The sequence below is a fragment of the Pseudophryne corroboree genome, chromosome 4 (genome assembly GCF_028390025.1).
Source record: "Pseudophryne corroboree isolate aPseCor3 chromosome 4, aPseCor3.hap2, whole genome shotgun sequence".
Classification (NCBI taxonomy): Eukaryota; Metazoa; Chordata; class Amphibia; order Anura; family Myobatrachidae; genus Pseudophryne; species Pseudophryne corroboree.
Genome location: NC_086447.1, coordinates 292902289 through 292918364, shown reverse-complemented (window position 1 = coordinate 292918364; position 16076 = coordinate 292902289). Strand labels below are relative to the sequence as shown.

The 16076-nt window shown below is 42.8% G+C and overlaps 1 long non-coding RNA gene across 4 annotated transcripts in view; it reads right to left on the bottom strand.

Annotated features, from left to right (window-relative positions):
• The window catches only part of LOC134909394 (uncharacterized), a 203104-nt gene that overhangs the window by 132723 nt on the left and 54305 nt on the right, over window positions 1–16076 (bottom strand). For 2 of the 4 annotated variants that reach the window (XR_010175904.1, XR_010175908.1), the window contains exons 1-2: window positions 11327–11620; window positions 2657–2781 (exon numbers count right to left, since the gene is read on the bottom strand). This is a non-coding gene — a long non-coding RNA (uncharacterized LOC134909394). The other 2 variants (XR_010175906.1, XR_010175907.1) reach the window with 2 other exon arrangements.

The window sequence follows — 16076 nt, the reverse complement described above, 5'->3', positions numbered from 1 at the left end:
GTAATGACTCAGTATAGTGCCAGTCACATGTAATGCCCCAGTATAGAGCCAGTTACACATAATGCCTCAGTATAGTGCCAGTTACACATACTGCCCCAGTATAGTGCCAGTTACATGTAATGCCTCAGTATAGTGCCAGTTACATGTAATGCCAGAGTATAGTGCCAGTTACATGTAATGCCTCAGTATAGAGCCAGTTACACATAATGCCACAGTATAGTGCCAGTTACACGTAATGCCCCAGTATAGTGCCAAGTACACGTAATTCCCCAGTATAGTGTCAAATACACATAATGCCTCAGTATAGTGGCAGATACACATAATGCCCCAATATAGTTTCAGTTACACGTAATGCCTCAATATAGTGCCAGTTACACATAATGCCCCAGTATAGTGCCAGTTACACAGATTTGGGGGTGAACTGCCCCCTGCTCACACTACTTGCAGTCTTTCCCTCCAGCCCCTCTCACCTGGGTCCTGTGCAGTCATAGCCACTGGTGGGAGAATGCAGCAGGCGCCGGAGCTTCTGCCTGAGAGAGGGCAGAGGAGGAGGAGAGCGCCGGCTGCTGCATGATTCACACACAGCTCTGGGCTTCCCGCCACCACCATGCAGATTTTCTGCTGCTGCACTGCGGTACTTGGCTCTGCCCCCTCCCCGGTGCTGCCAGCTGTGGGGTAATAAAGTATAGATCACCGGGCGCTGGCGGCAGCTGTCAAGCTCCCACCTTCAGCAGGAGAGGAGTCAGGGGAAATGAAAAAAGGGAAGCTCCGAGTCCCCTGTCCTGCCGATGCGTATGTGTAATTGGGCCAGTGGATCTAGCACTGGATCCGCTGTCCAATCACATCTGCCTTGCTGGCAGGGGCGTGCTTTGATGTGAGCTAAAAGCCTGTCCCTACCAACCTGGTTTTGCCTTCTAATGATTGCCGCTTTAAAAACATGGAAATTCTCTGCTGACATCCTGCACAATTGGCAAACTCGGACCCTATTACAGTACATTTACCCCCAATGTATTTATAATAGTTCAATGTATATATAATTGATTTTTACATTGTTTAATATCCTTTCCAGCATACCTTGAACTGATTCAGAGCAGTTTGCACCCCTTAGAGGTACATTATGGGCAGTGATTTAGCACAGTGTAGACTTCCTGCTGGAAGCTCTTACTGCTAATCACACTCAGGATTGGCTCTCCCACAGGGGGGTGGGGGCAGAGGGGGATTGCCCACCATGTGTGAGATGAGCAGAAAGAGCTACCAATTTAGAAGCCACTCTAGAGCTAACCCTGTCTCTTGCTCCATGACTGATCATAGAGGCAGAGCCAAGAGCCAGGGGTGAGGCCAAGAGCCAGAGTGGAGGCGAAAGCACAGTGATGTATCTTTATTGGGGAAACTGCAGTCCTGTAACTCCTAGGTAAAATCTGCCACTGCTAAAGACCTATTTAATTTAAATTACCACTTGCTTTATTGTGTTCAAAACCACAGAGTCTCCTGCTATATGCCTGACTTTGATTTTCCTGAATTTATGTAGGGCCAGATTAACAATGGGGCGGATGGAGCTCCAGCTCCAGGCCTCCACATAAAAATAGGCCCATCATCATGGCAGCATGGGGATCACTAGCCACTAACTTGCCACATGGTCGGCCACAAATCATAACTATTAAGATTGCATTTCTATTTTTCTCACAAAACACTGTATGCATTTTTTTATATTTTAACATATTTAGTGAGAGATTAGAGCTGATAGTGTAGGGGTGTACATGCCCACATGGCTCTGGCCACACCCACACAGCACTGATTACACCTCCCCCGTTTCTCACAATAGGCCCTTGAATATTTTCAGCTCCAGGCCCATGTGGCCCTTAATTCGGCCCTGAGTTTATGACACACCTAAATTATAGTTACATCTTTAAAATTTTCTGCATAAAGTTTTTTGTTCTCTGCTGGCAATCTATGAAATATCATTACTTTAATAAGCCTTTTGTGTAATATCTAATCTCAGTGGGGTTATCCGTTAAGTCATGTACTGCCGTGGCTCCAATTAGACCAGTGGGAAAAACCATTTCTATATAATACCAAGAGAAAAAGTGGAAGTCAGCAATTGATATCAACACAATGATAGGAAAAAGTATCTAGAGATGCTGGTTACATAATATCTCCCTTCAAAACGCTACAACATTCAATACAAAGGTCGACTCAAGTTATACCAGCATGACATTGTGACGCCATTGTTCTAAAGTCTCCACAACAAGAAGTATCTTTAAAACACACAATGCACTTATTACTTCACACTATTAACCCCATCACTTGCTCTAATTCTGTCAGGTTATTTGCTGGCTTGTTTTATTAGCATATCTCAAAGGTCCAGAGGTAATGATTTTGCTGATACTACAGTATTAATGGAAACTATTTATAAATATAATTTTTTTTAACCATGAAAGTAAGAAATACAGCATGGCTTATTCCCTTTTTAGAAAAAGCTTTTCGACCCAGAATATTGCCGGGGCTTGCGGCTCGACCCAGATTTTGGCTCTGGCTGAACTACAGTATGTGTAGTACTCCAGAACTTGCATCTCAACAAAAAGGAAGGAATATACAGTATATAGGGCAACACCATTTTTCAATTGTCAACAGAATTCTGTTAATCAGGCATACTCACATCTGCATAGAATGTAACAGGTACTTCATATGAACTCTTTGAGCAGCAGTAACCTTTTCCTGATGTACTCTTTCTTCAAACAAATGTGTGTGGCTCAAAAAGAAAAAAAGAATATAGCGCAGGACCTATTAAAAGGTAAAAAGAATTTTAATATTCATTGCACTCACGTTTCTTTAAATAGTTACAAGCATGTTACCCCTCCACTGGACAGACAGATGTTGTTAGCCTCATACAAACGATGGATAGTATACCCATAAGTCCATGAGGCCACCATACAGTCTCCAGATGATGATAGAGGTCCCAGATTCATTTGCTTAATGCGTTTCAAACCTTAAAAGGTTCTTCTTCAGAAGCATGCTTCTAGAAAGTTGTAGTGTTTTCAAGAGAACATGATACAGATGGGATAGCCTGCACCCATTTACTCATCCCCAAGCGCGCCTCCTTGTGTTTCATCTGTTGTCTCAGAAAGGAATAGTGTACCGATATCGCCTGTTTAGTTACCGGTTCTGACAGGAGCATTGTGTCTAAAGTATTGTCCCAGTCTTCTTCTGTGAACCATCTAATTACTGACACAGCATAATGTTTCACTTGCATATACAGTACAATAAGCAAAAGATTATGCGGTGTATTCAATAGATATTGGATCGTTTCCAACGGAAAGGATCCGACATCTCAGCATTCAACGAGCGGCCAAATTTGACAGGATTTGGCCGTTCCCGACAATGCCAATTCGACTTTTTTTAAAGTCGGATTGACATTGTTGGAAACAAGGCCAAAACCTGTCAGATTTTGCTGAGGAATCCGACAACACACGTGGATCCGCGGCTAATCCGTTGATCCATGTGTTTTCCAGCAAGTCGGAATTGCCGACTTGTCGGAAAAAAAGCAGGGGCATTGAATAGGTCTGAACAGTTACTGACCTAAAAAAGTCAGAAACTGACGTCTTTCCGACAAGACGGCAGTTTCCGACTACAATTGAATACACCCCTATGTGTGGAATGAGGGAAATTTCTCAGATGCTACAGTAAATGGAAAAGGGCGCTTGGACGATGTGTCTAGAAAAATGACAATGTTAGCCAAACCCTACTGATATAATTTGGTGAATGGACATGGGGGGTCATTCCGAGTTGATCGCTAGCTGCCATTGTTCGTTGCATAGCGATCATTGAAAAAAGTGGCTAATCTACGCATGCGTATGCACCGCAATGCGCACGCGCGTCGTATTGGTACGAAGTCCTTTGTGGTTTTGCACTGGTTCTAGCGACAATTCCAATCGCACAGCCGAACGCAAGGAGATTGACAGGAAGAGGGCGTTTATGGGTGTTAACTGACCGTTTTCTGGGAGTGGTTGGAAAAACACAGTCGTGGCCAGGCGTTTGCAGGGCGGGTATCTGACGTCATTACCGTGTCACTCGTCGCAGCAATCGTCGCACAGGATAAGTAACTACAGGGCTGGTCTCGTTTTGCACAAAATGTGTTTGCAGGCGCTCTGCTGCACAGGCGTTCGCACTCCTGCAAAGTGAAAATACACTCCCCCGTGAGCGGCGACTATGCATTTGCACGGCTGCTAAAAACTGCTAGCGAGCTATCAATTCGGAATGACCCCCCCATGATACCCTCCCACCCTGAAACTCCGGATTTCCGAAGAATGGTAGAAAGAGAGGTTTATGGGAATTGAGATTAGGTTTATGTCTAAATACAGCATATGCCACAATTTCCATGTTGACTATAAAAGAGGATTATTATGTAATTGCTCAGGAACCTCGCTATCTTAAATATGTAAAAAATACCAATAGATTGCAATCCTTTAAGAATTGTCTTTCTGTCAACATTTATTTAAAGATATAATATACTGTGGATATCTATAATAAGTGATCATATAGAAATATCTGGGTAGGAATAGAGCAGTTCTAAATGTATATACGCAAAACAAGAAATATCAAAACAAGCCAGACAAGGAGTAAAAATTAGTCTAAAGTGTAAACGCTGGTATAAATCATATTCTGTTTTTGTTTTTACTTTTTTTATTTTTATTTTTCACTTGAAATGTGAAGATACTGTAGAATTTTGGTATCAATGACTGTAGCAGTGGAATATTGTGGATATCTCTAACAAATAAATAGATAGTCTCTCTCATTTCCTTTTCCTTTGTAATAAATCTAAAATAGGATCAAACAGATGAAGCAAAATAAACTTGTTTCTAGAGCTAAAATCGCTACAGGATGTAACATTCAGGATTCATAAACTGATTCCCTATCCCACAACCTTGCTCTATGTCTAATTTTTTACTATACTTAGGCATGAGGGAACTCCCTATAATTAATTTCACAAGAGTTGTATTTTTGACAAATCAAACCTGTGCCACAAAATGTAGGTACGAAGGGGCTCCTGTAGAGTTGGATGTATGTCCATTTGCTTAGTTTAGAATATACAGCAATTAGTTTATAATATGCAGTGTCAATGTCTATAATATTTGTCCTATTAAAAACACGTTAAAGGTTAAAGAACACAGTACGCAATTGGCGCAAAAAGTACCGCAAGGGTACTCCCTTAACTATACCTTAAGGAATGTACTTATACTGTAAACATTTGTGCAGTGACAATGTGTAGATGTAATGCAGTGTAACCTTGTTAGCTTAAAAGCTGTATGTGCGACTATGACGCTCTGAGAAACCTTTATGCATTTATAATAACCAATCAAATACCGGTCTAAGGTTCTAACGCCTTTAGTGAGAGAATGAACGTTCAAAAAGAATAATACAATACAAGCTATACACTACCAAAATAACATAGAATATCTAACCAAGTTACTACACATAAAATACAATAAAGACACAATTACTTTTAAAAGGGGAAGGAGAGAGAGAATGGCTTATAACATTAAATAAGAGACAATATGGTTGCAGATAAAACTACACATGTGAGGGACAATCGCTGTGCAGTTAGTCAATGCTGAATACCGCATGGGATGGAAGCTAGACTCCATTTTGAGAAAACTCCCATGATTCCAAAGACTGCAACACATGGTTGAAAGGGGGAGGGGAAAACACCCGGCAGCAGCCATTTTAGATTTGCAGGTCTAAACACATGGCACTCTCTGCTACACCACAATCACATAGCAGAAGACACAAGACTCCATTTTATTCCAAAATGTCCAAGCCTCAAAACAATGCATATGTTCTGATTTTACAATTCCAAACCATCTAAATCACCTTTCACAATTTCAAGCAAACACAGTATCTCAATAACCAGAGCATATGAGCTATCACAAGACCAGACCACCAGGTACCCACAAGTATCAGCCTGCCATTGCTACAAGCACATGTTCAAAAGTACTGCATGGTGGTATTCATGATTAACAAGATAAATTATAACAAACCAGCACAATCTATTTTAAATCACCATAGGCAAACAAATACCACAAATACTATGCTACAGATTGTCTACTGTTCCAATTCATCACAGACTTCACAGAGTGTCAACACAAACACCCAACAATCACACAACTGCCCAAACCTCGTTAACCTTAAGCCATTTGTATCTCCAAACTAACTAATCTATGCCAATCATTCTACAACTACTTTACCACAAACACATATTTAAAACTATTCTATGCCAATCAGCCATGAGATATTGAGATTATGATACTTAGCCTTTTGTAAGGAGCCTGGTGATGATCCAGCCATGCTTGCTGTGTGTAAGGTAGCTGTGTGAGTGAGTTACAGTATATCTGTCCTCAGAGGCCCCAAGCAAACTGCCCACTCAACTCTCTTTTTGGCCAGCCACTCCCTTCCTGTTTGACCAGTCCCTGGGGGAGGGGTCGCTCTTGCTTTGTATATGCTAATCAGGTTCAGCCCTGAAATCTTAGTAAAGGGTTGGCTTGATCATTCATTGTTCTAACAAAATGATCTTAGCTTTTATACATATAATCATATCTATCCGCTGCAATGTCCCACAACTTCACAACAAGCATCAAACTAACCCACACATCAATCTGTTTGCTTCAATACCAAACATGACGGGCGCATCTGGTTCTGTTCAAATAATACACATTCACGACATCAATTCATCAGCCAATTCTAAATCTCCATGATGTCTGGTGCCCGACATTATTATAACCATGTACTGTATGAAACAAGCGCCGAATCCATCTACGTGCCATGTCCGAGCAAATGCGTGTGTTACCATATATTGCTGTGCTCGCTGCGCATATTTGCAAGTATAGCGACTTAAATGTGTGTAGTTTGTATGTTCTCTCTATGTAATATTTTTGACTTTGACAGCAGATTTATACTGTGCCTGCCCCTCAAAAAGAGCGTATCCTACATCCGTATGTAGAGTTGACACTTGCACCGCCTTATGCCTGAATATTGGACATACAGTATATAATGGACCCTGGGTCAGGGCAGCTGTTTGCTCTGAGTTTAGAGAAGTGAAGTGTTTCTCTTCTCCCTAAGGGGCCTATCCATCATCACTAAAATTGGCTGTTATGCTAGCTTCCGATGTTTTATGTAACAACCCATTCATTATTAGGGGTTTGATAGGGCCATCTAATATTGAGTAAACTCTGATGGCACAGGTTCTCGGAGGCCTGCTCCTTCCTATGGGATGGAGGTCTGGGGTTGCAAAAAGGGATCCAAGAGGATCCCTCCACCTACTCCTCATGGTGTGCCCAGTGCATAAGCTGGTAATGGGGGTGGTAAGTAGCACAGTAGCACGGCTACTGTAGTAGCAGTATTAATGACCATAGGGACAGCTGCTTTTCAGAGCATCTGACTAGCCACCACCAGTACCTCCCAAAAACGCCCACTGAATTCCACACTCCCTGTGCTCAAATTTGTTGTGCACCTCCATGCAATAACAATTGGGATGCATGCGCAGTACAATAAAACATTAGCTGACTACAAGCATATCGGCATTGCATGTTGGTAGCGTGTGACTCAGCATCAGTCCCCAGTGTGCTTTTCAGTTTGTATGAACAGGGACACTGCATTGCTGATCTCAATGGAGGACTTGGATTGCTCATCAATCTTTAGCCCCACCAATGTGTAAGTCAACTTGTGAGGCTCACTGAAGCATTACTTTTTTTCCTCCTCATTTAACTTCAACGCAGATTGATTTCTGCTATGACTACTAAAAGTACCAGTCGAGCAGCTGGATCCCATTCAGTTTGTATGTATATGTTTCAGCTGATAGCTTCTTTTAACATGTTTTGAGTCTACATGGTTTTTATCACCCTTTTTTAATTTTTTTGCATATCTAATTATTATTATTATTATTAATAATAATAATAATAATAATAATAATTAAAAAACAAACCTATATTAGAAGAGGGTGCTCAAACACTGAACTGTGATTAATTGCAAAACTGTAATTATAAATTACTATGATAACTACATAAATTAGTTACTCTGCAGCTCTTGACTAATCGCAGCTGTACATCACTTTATTTATAACAGCACTGCATCTCTGTTCTTATCATAGCTCTTCATCTCTGTACTTATCATAGCTCTGCATCTCTGTACATATCATAGCTCTGCATCTCTGTACTTATCATAGCTCTTCATCTCTGTACTTATCATAGCTCTGCATCTCGGGTGGTCTTCAGTTTGCCGGTGGCTGGGCTCCCGACGACCAGCATACCAGCGCCGGAATCCTGACCACATGTAGCGCGCCACCTTGCCCGCAGCGAGCCCGCAAGGGGCTCATTTGTGCTCACCCAGCTGTCGGTATACCAGCGGCCAGGATTCCGGCGCTGGTATGCTGGCCGTCGGGAGCCCGACCGCCGGCATAACATACTACACCCCTGCATCTCTGTATTTATCATAGCTCTGCATCTCTGTACTTATCATAGCTCTGCATCTCTGTAATTATCATAGCTCTGCATCTCTGTAAATATCATAGCTCTGCATCTCTGTACTTATCATAGCTCTGCATCTCTGTACTTATCATAGCTCTGCATCTCTGTACTTATCATAGCTCTGCATCTCTGTACATATCATAGCTCTGCATCTCTGTACATATCATAGCTCTGCATCTCTGTACTTATCATAGCTCTGCATCTCTGTACTTACATTTGCTCTACATTACACAGCATTTATCTCTGCTGACACTCAGTCGTCACACCTCTGCAGCACTTCCCCTCAGCCCCACCCTCCCTCACTTTGGGCTTCATCCCCTCTTTTCCTCTATTATGGGGCTACTAGCTTTCTATTTAGTCTGCTGTGACTCGTCCCTTTACTGGTTGATAGAATCTTTTGTATGTACTGTAGAAAATCTCCCCTCTTTAGTGATAAGGGATGCGGTCAGCATCCCGGTGGTCAGGATGGCGGCGGTCATGTGACTTCTGACACTACTCAGAATCCTAGTACCAGAACACTGACAGCCAACATCCCGAAGGTATGTATCGGGGTGATAGTTAGGTCCCGGGGGTAGCGTGGGGTGGGGGGTTAGGGTTAGACACTAGAGGGGGGTTAGCTGTAGCCACCACCCCCCTGAGTCTTAGCCCTAGCCACCAAACCCTGTGACTTGGCCCTAGCCAACACCCACACTATCACCAGGTGGGTTATGGTAGGGGACAGGGGAGGGGTAAAATAATGACCCTATTCCCTGTCGGCATTCAAATTGTTGGGATGCCAGAGTCGACAATGTGACCGCCGGCATCCCGACCACCGGCCTTCAGTATCACATCATATGGGGCTCTTACGCTTTCTCTCCATAACTGAGTTCTTGTCCTCTTTTCATGGGTGATTCTCCCCTCATCATTATTGGTGGTGACTCCTCCTCTCTTTAACAATTTACATCTTCTGCCCAGAAGTAGGGATAACCATTGGACAGTTTTGCTGTCAATGGCAGAGATTCAATGGTTCTCCACTGACAATGAAAATGGTTTATTTCCTATCCTGTATAGGTGTAATACCCAGATAAGTAGTATTGTGTCGTAAGATGTGTTCCTTACCAGATCTCGGTGACCCGTCTGTCTGACTGGCATACGGTAGGTTCCACTATTTCCAACAGAGAGGTAAAGATGTGCGGTTCCACACAGAAATTATTGTGATTGTTTTTCCAGGTGTAGTTGCAATTTGTTAGCTATGCTTTTCCAGTTTTGAACAGCTCCTAAGGCAAGTTTTCACAACAACTTTCCAAGCATTTGCATTTGATCACAACAGTATAAAATTCACAATAGAAGTGATACAATTTCTGATAGCTGCTACATAAAATAACATGAACTATAGTTTATTTGACTGGTGGAAACTGAACTGCTTGGATCTCTTCAGCTGAAAGAATCTCAGGCTAATTGGCTCAGTCAGTTATGCATTACGGTAAACTTTTATACAACAATACACTTACAATTGTCTTATCGCAATAATAAAACAGTTCTTCTAGAAGAGCAATCAGTTTAGCCGAGAAAAACTCCTAATTTTGTGTTCTGTCAGACAATTTAGGATGTTACGCAATAATAATCTACAATATTTACAGTATTTTACATAGGTCAATGCAGTTACATATAATTATTTAGAACTTGGTGCCCCATAGAATTATATAATGTAGTTTGTCTGAAATGAGGTCGTTGGTGCACTTTCTGGGATATACTGTATACAGTATGTACTATTCTCCTGGACTTATAATCAGAATTACTGAGTCTGCAAAGCATCTGTATAAAGTAGCAAGGGTTAGAATTAGTTTGGCTACGTCAAAGTCACAGTCTCATCTTATTCTCTCCTGTATAACAATAGTAGCTGCTCATAAATCTCAATTAGTACTTTGTACACATCCAAGTAATGAGTAGCAATGTTTCCTTTCTACTGTGCTGCAGATATTGGGGGTCATTCCGAGTTGTTCGCTCGGTAAAAATCTTCGCATCGCAGCGAATTTCCGCTTAATGCGCATGCCCGCACTGCGACTGCGCCAAGTAAATTTGCTATGCAGTTAGGATTTTTACTCACGGCTTTTTCATCGTTCTGGCGATCGTAATGTGATTGACAGGAAATGGGTGTTACTGGGCGGAAACAGGCCGTTTTATGGGCGTGTGGGGAAAAAACGCTACCGTTTCCGGAAAAAACGCAGGAGTGGCCGGAGAAACGGGGGAGTGTCTGGGCGAACGCTGGGTGTGTTTGTGACGTCAAACCAGGAACGACAAGCACTGAAATGATCGCAGATGCCGAGTAAGTCTGAAGCTACTCAGAAACTGCTACGAGGTGTGTAATCGCAATATTGCGAATACATCGTTCGCAATTTTAAGATGCTAAGATTCACTCCCAGTAGGCGGCGGCTTAGCATGAGCAAATCTGCTAAAATCCGCTTGCGAGCGAACAACTCGGAATGACCCCCATTATCTAAACCCAAGGTGAATATACTGCAGAGTTACTGTCTGTAAATAACAACAATAGTATCCTGTACTTTCCTGTACCTAAAGAGGAGACTGTATGAAGCTTTGATGCTATATCTCTCCAATAGCTGGTAGTACCAAGCTGTTTTAGCAAACAGTGTGAGGCTTAAGCTAAGCTGACTTCTATAGCAGGTGTGCACTGTAAGTGGCGTTGTACCTCACTATAATAAGGTAAGAGTGCATCTGGGCTGCAGTTCAGAGCTACCATCCTATAGATGTACCCTGGCGTGAATCTCTGAGCATGACAGCTGTTTGCCGATGTTTACTGACTGGATGCTTACTTTCTCTGGCGGCTGCACTTTTTACCGCCCAGAGCCGTCAGTCACCAAGTGAAATCCCCCTCTTGTCACCGCCTTTTTCCTAGCCGAAAGATGTCACTGGAGTCCGCCACCTTCAGAAGCCACTGATTACTGTCACACCCTGCTGCCATCACGGGAATGGTGCTGATGATTGCCAGGAACCTCCTCAGCCTTAATCACACTTTCTGATGCCTACGAGTCCCTGGGAGAACTGCTGAGAATCGGGTAAAACACACACACCATGCAGCTTTGCTTCCACTGGCAGTTACCTCACAACAGCCCTATCACCAACTGCCGTTCTCTCATTTAATCCTTGAGCCTCCCGCAGTACTCACTGGTTCCCTAATGTCCACTACCGCTGAGTAGCCAGTGCAAAAAGTCCCTGAACTCCAATAAAACAGTTAAATCATGGCCTATATTAGGAACATGGGCCCTCATTCCAAGTTGATTGCTCACTCGCAACTTTTTGCAGTGCTGCGATCAGATAGTCGCCGCCTATGGGGGAGTGTATTTTCGCTTTGCAAGTGTGCGAACGCTTTTGCAGACAACGGCACAAAAAAGTTTTTTGCAGTTTCTGAGTAGCTCTGGACTTACTCAGCCGCTGCGATCACTTCAGTCTTTTTGGTCCCGGAATTGACGTCAGACACCCGCCCTGCAAATGCTTGGACACGGCTGCGTTTTTTCAAACACTCCCAGAAAATGGTCAGTTGACACCCACAAACGCCCTCTTTCTGTCAATCACCTTGCGATCAGCTGTGCGAATGGATTCTTCGTTAAATCCATCACCCAGCACCAATCCACTTTGTACCCGTACGATGCGCCTGCGCATTGTGGTGCATATGCATGCGGAGTTTTGCAGAGATTGAACCTGATTGCAGTGCTTCCAAAAGTTGTTAGCGAGCGATCAACCTGGAATGACCCCCATTATTACTTGATATTTTTGTAGGGGCACCTCAGTGTGGGTAGGCATGCAGGGTATTGCTGGGGTGCCACATAGGGGCACGGAGCTTAGATCTGCTCCGTTTTTTGTTTCCCCCCAGGTTAGGCTTGCTACGGTTCAGTTCTGCTCCCTCTCCCTGATTGCAAAAACAGCAATATGATTTGGATGCTGGTAAATCAGGAACCAACAGTATATTATTGCTTATAGGCTGACTGCTGCTTCAACTAGAGGTCGCTTTACCTCCATAAAAATAGTTTAAATAACATAAAAGAAATTAAGCGCTGTCCACCAAGAGCATAAGTTATAAGAGCGTTATTACAAAACATACATAAAATAAACACAATACACTCAGCCAATGTTACAAAAAAATGAAAGAAAAATTATCCTAAAACCCCATCTCACTGATCAGCCACTTCTTAAGCTGATATATGGCCACATTATTATCAAGAAAGCTTACAATACATATTTATTACTAAATTGATTTACAACAATTTATAGGTCTCTTGTACGGCCTCATCTGGAATACTGTCTTGGGTTCTGGAGGCCATATCTCCAGAAGGATATAAATACATTGGAGATCATACAAAGAAGGGCAACTAAAATGGTGCATGGCCTACATCACAAAACGTACCCGGAAAGACTAAAAGTTCTTAACGTGTGCAGTTTGGTCAGAGAAGGGAAAGGGGGGGGGGGACATAATAAAAACTTTCAAATGTATCAAGGGTTTTAACAAGGTCCACTTTGGAAACATTTTTCAAAGGAAGAAAAGTACTAGAACATGAGGACATGCACTGAGACTTGAGGGAGGTAGGTTCAGGGAAACTTGAGGAAAAATGACTTCACAGAAAGATAAGCTTTTTGCAGCCGTGCAAACACTATGCCACCTCCCACTGGGAGTGTATTTTAGCTTAGCAGAAGTGCGAGCGAAAGGATCGCAGAGCCTCTACAAAAAAAAATTGTGCAGTTTCAGAGTAGCTCCAGACCTACTCCTAGCTTGTGATCACTTCAGACTGTTTAGTTCGAGTTTTGACGTCACAAACATGCCCTGCGTTCGCCCAGCCACTCCAGCGTTTTTCCTGGCATGCCTGCGTTTTTCCGATCACACCCAGAAACGCCCACTTCCTGTTAATCACTTTGCAGCCAGCAATGCGACTGAAAAGCTTTGCTAGACCTTGTATGAAACTACATCGGCCGTTGTGAAAGTACGTCGCGCGTGCGCATTGCGCCGCATACGCATGTGCAGAAGTGCCGTTTTTTGCATCATCGCTGCGCAGCGAACAATTTCAGCTAGCGATCAACTGAAATGACCCCCACTATATCCAGCAACAGATAATTGAGTAATAAACACATATTGCAAGTTTGCTTGGTACTAATGTGGGCATATTGTATATCTGCTTAAGAAGTGGCTGATTAGTGAGATGGATTTTTAGAATAAAGTTGTTGTTTTTTATTGTTTTAACACCGGCGAGCGTATTGTGTATATTTTATGTATGTGTAATAAATGTTTTTCTTATTTATGCTCTCGGTGGACAGCGCTTCATTACCTTCCTGATTGGCCGACTGCCCATAGTAGGAGGGTGCATCAATGGTTTCCTGTCAATGGTTTCGAGTCATTGATACAAATCACCAATGACACCATCGATGGTCACCATAGATGGCCATCTCCATCCTGGGGTTTTGGTTGAGATGTCCCTTTCTTCTCTCACTGACAGGAATACCACAGCTATTCTCTGACAGGACAAATTATACAGAGCTAACAATTACATACAGTTTAATTTGGTTTGTGGTCTGGGCACTGTTAATAATATTGGGGCTTGTGTAAAAATTGATTATCAGTGGGGTGTTTGTGCAAGCTGGTTACATTTTATTTTACTTTAGTTGACATGTGAAGCAACCAGAGTGTAGCAATAAGGTCACACTCAAGATTTTCATAGGGTGATTTCATTTTAACAATCTGAAATGAAAGTTGTTACATTATAATCATCTTCAATGATGCAATGCATACATAAACTCAAAATATAAATAGCCAAAGCTTATTTATATGGTAACTTTATAATTTATGCTCCTTTATTCTAAAAAAAAGCTTAGAATTCTCTAATGTCTTCAAGCACTGTAAATGTGGTTGCCTCTAGATCAGAGCTTTTTAACTGTGGATTGCGAACACCAAGTTATGGGGTTGCTGATGTGGCTGATTTTAACGCTTAGGTCTAGACCCAAATAAATACCAGTTAGTAAATCAAACGTAGAGAACACCAAACCCAGAAGATATTTTTGGATTCCCTCATTGGTGCAAGGAGCAGAGAGAGTCTAGTTTCTGGCCATGTATGTGTCCCTTTTTCTAACACCAGGCCTTCTTCTCTAGCTCAACACCTCATGCTCCAGCTCAACTGCCCGGCCACTAGAGACCTTCCTGGATCATCTGCTAGCACACAGGAACAGACAAAACCAGAGAGTGTGCTCTGCTGACAGCAACAGTGACACACCCTAGGTACCACCTGGAGGAGGACTAAACAAGAACAAGACAACAGCAGTGTGCTTCTGCCAAAATTTGCTGATAATACCCAGAAGGGTTTACCCGCTTAAAAACCCTCACTGTGATTGGATAAGCACTAAACGTGGTGAAGCCTTTCAGCCACTAGCTCTCAACAGTACAATAACCCTGAGAGCCCTCCCTAGTAAATGACCTGAAGAAGGTATCCTTGCAGCCTTCCTCCATCACATAGCCGTTGCCTAAATGTTGCCTCGTAACACAAACCATTATACAATTGGCCCCCCTAATCTTTTTATAATCTTACCAGCGCATCTAGCCAGCTGCTTAGACAAGATCTCACCAGAATGCTCTCTATGAGTGGATACATACAGTACATTAATTTTTATTCTCTGATAAACATATAATAATCATCTTTGACAGACATTTGTTTTGCTTATTTGCATGTATTAATGTTTATGGAATTCATCATGCTGCTTGCTCAAAATAAACTATATTAGCAGGAAGAAAAATGTGTCAATAAGCCAGAGCATCATTGAAAGTGGAGAAAACTTAAAATACCAAAAAATGGCAGATCACAGTAGAACATTTGAGTTGGATACTTAATCATCGGGGACATTTGGCCCCGTTTGATGAATAGGCCCCTAAAAAAGATTAAGAAAACATTGTTTTTAATATGTAGGATGCTCAGGGAATGAAAGACAACTTAGAGCATCAGAACAGCATCAGAACATTAGTGATTCAGTCAATGGTTTTAATAATGATCCCTTGGCTATAGGTAAAACAAATAAGGCATCTACATGTATCTTTCATTGTGTGAACCACTGGCGTATCTATAATGGGTGCAGTGTGTGCGGTGCACACGAGCCCTGAGTCCAGAGGGGGCCCACACCGCACACACTGCACACATTTCTTCTATACTTTCTTTTCCGGCGTCCATCGGTGACTGTGTGTGGGCCCCCCCTCTCCTGTAGCCGTCACCGCCACTGCTAGCGCACTGAGCGCTAGAGACTCTGGCACAGTGCCAGAGTCTACAGCGCATGCGCAGGACTCCGGAAAGATAGCACAGCAGCCGTTTTTCAGAGTCCTGCGCATGCGCTGTAGACACTGGCACTGTGCCAGAGTCTCAGTGCTGACAGCGGCGGTGACGGTTACAGGAGAGGAGGGGGCCCACACACGGAGTCTGCACATGGGTCCCCTCCTCTCTAGAAACGCCGCTGGTGTGAACTGAAAATTAAAGCATCTTTTTATTTGTGTGTGCAAACACCAGTTTCACAGCGACAAATACTGTTTAATTCTGTCTA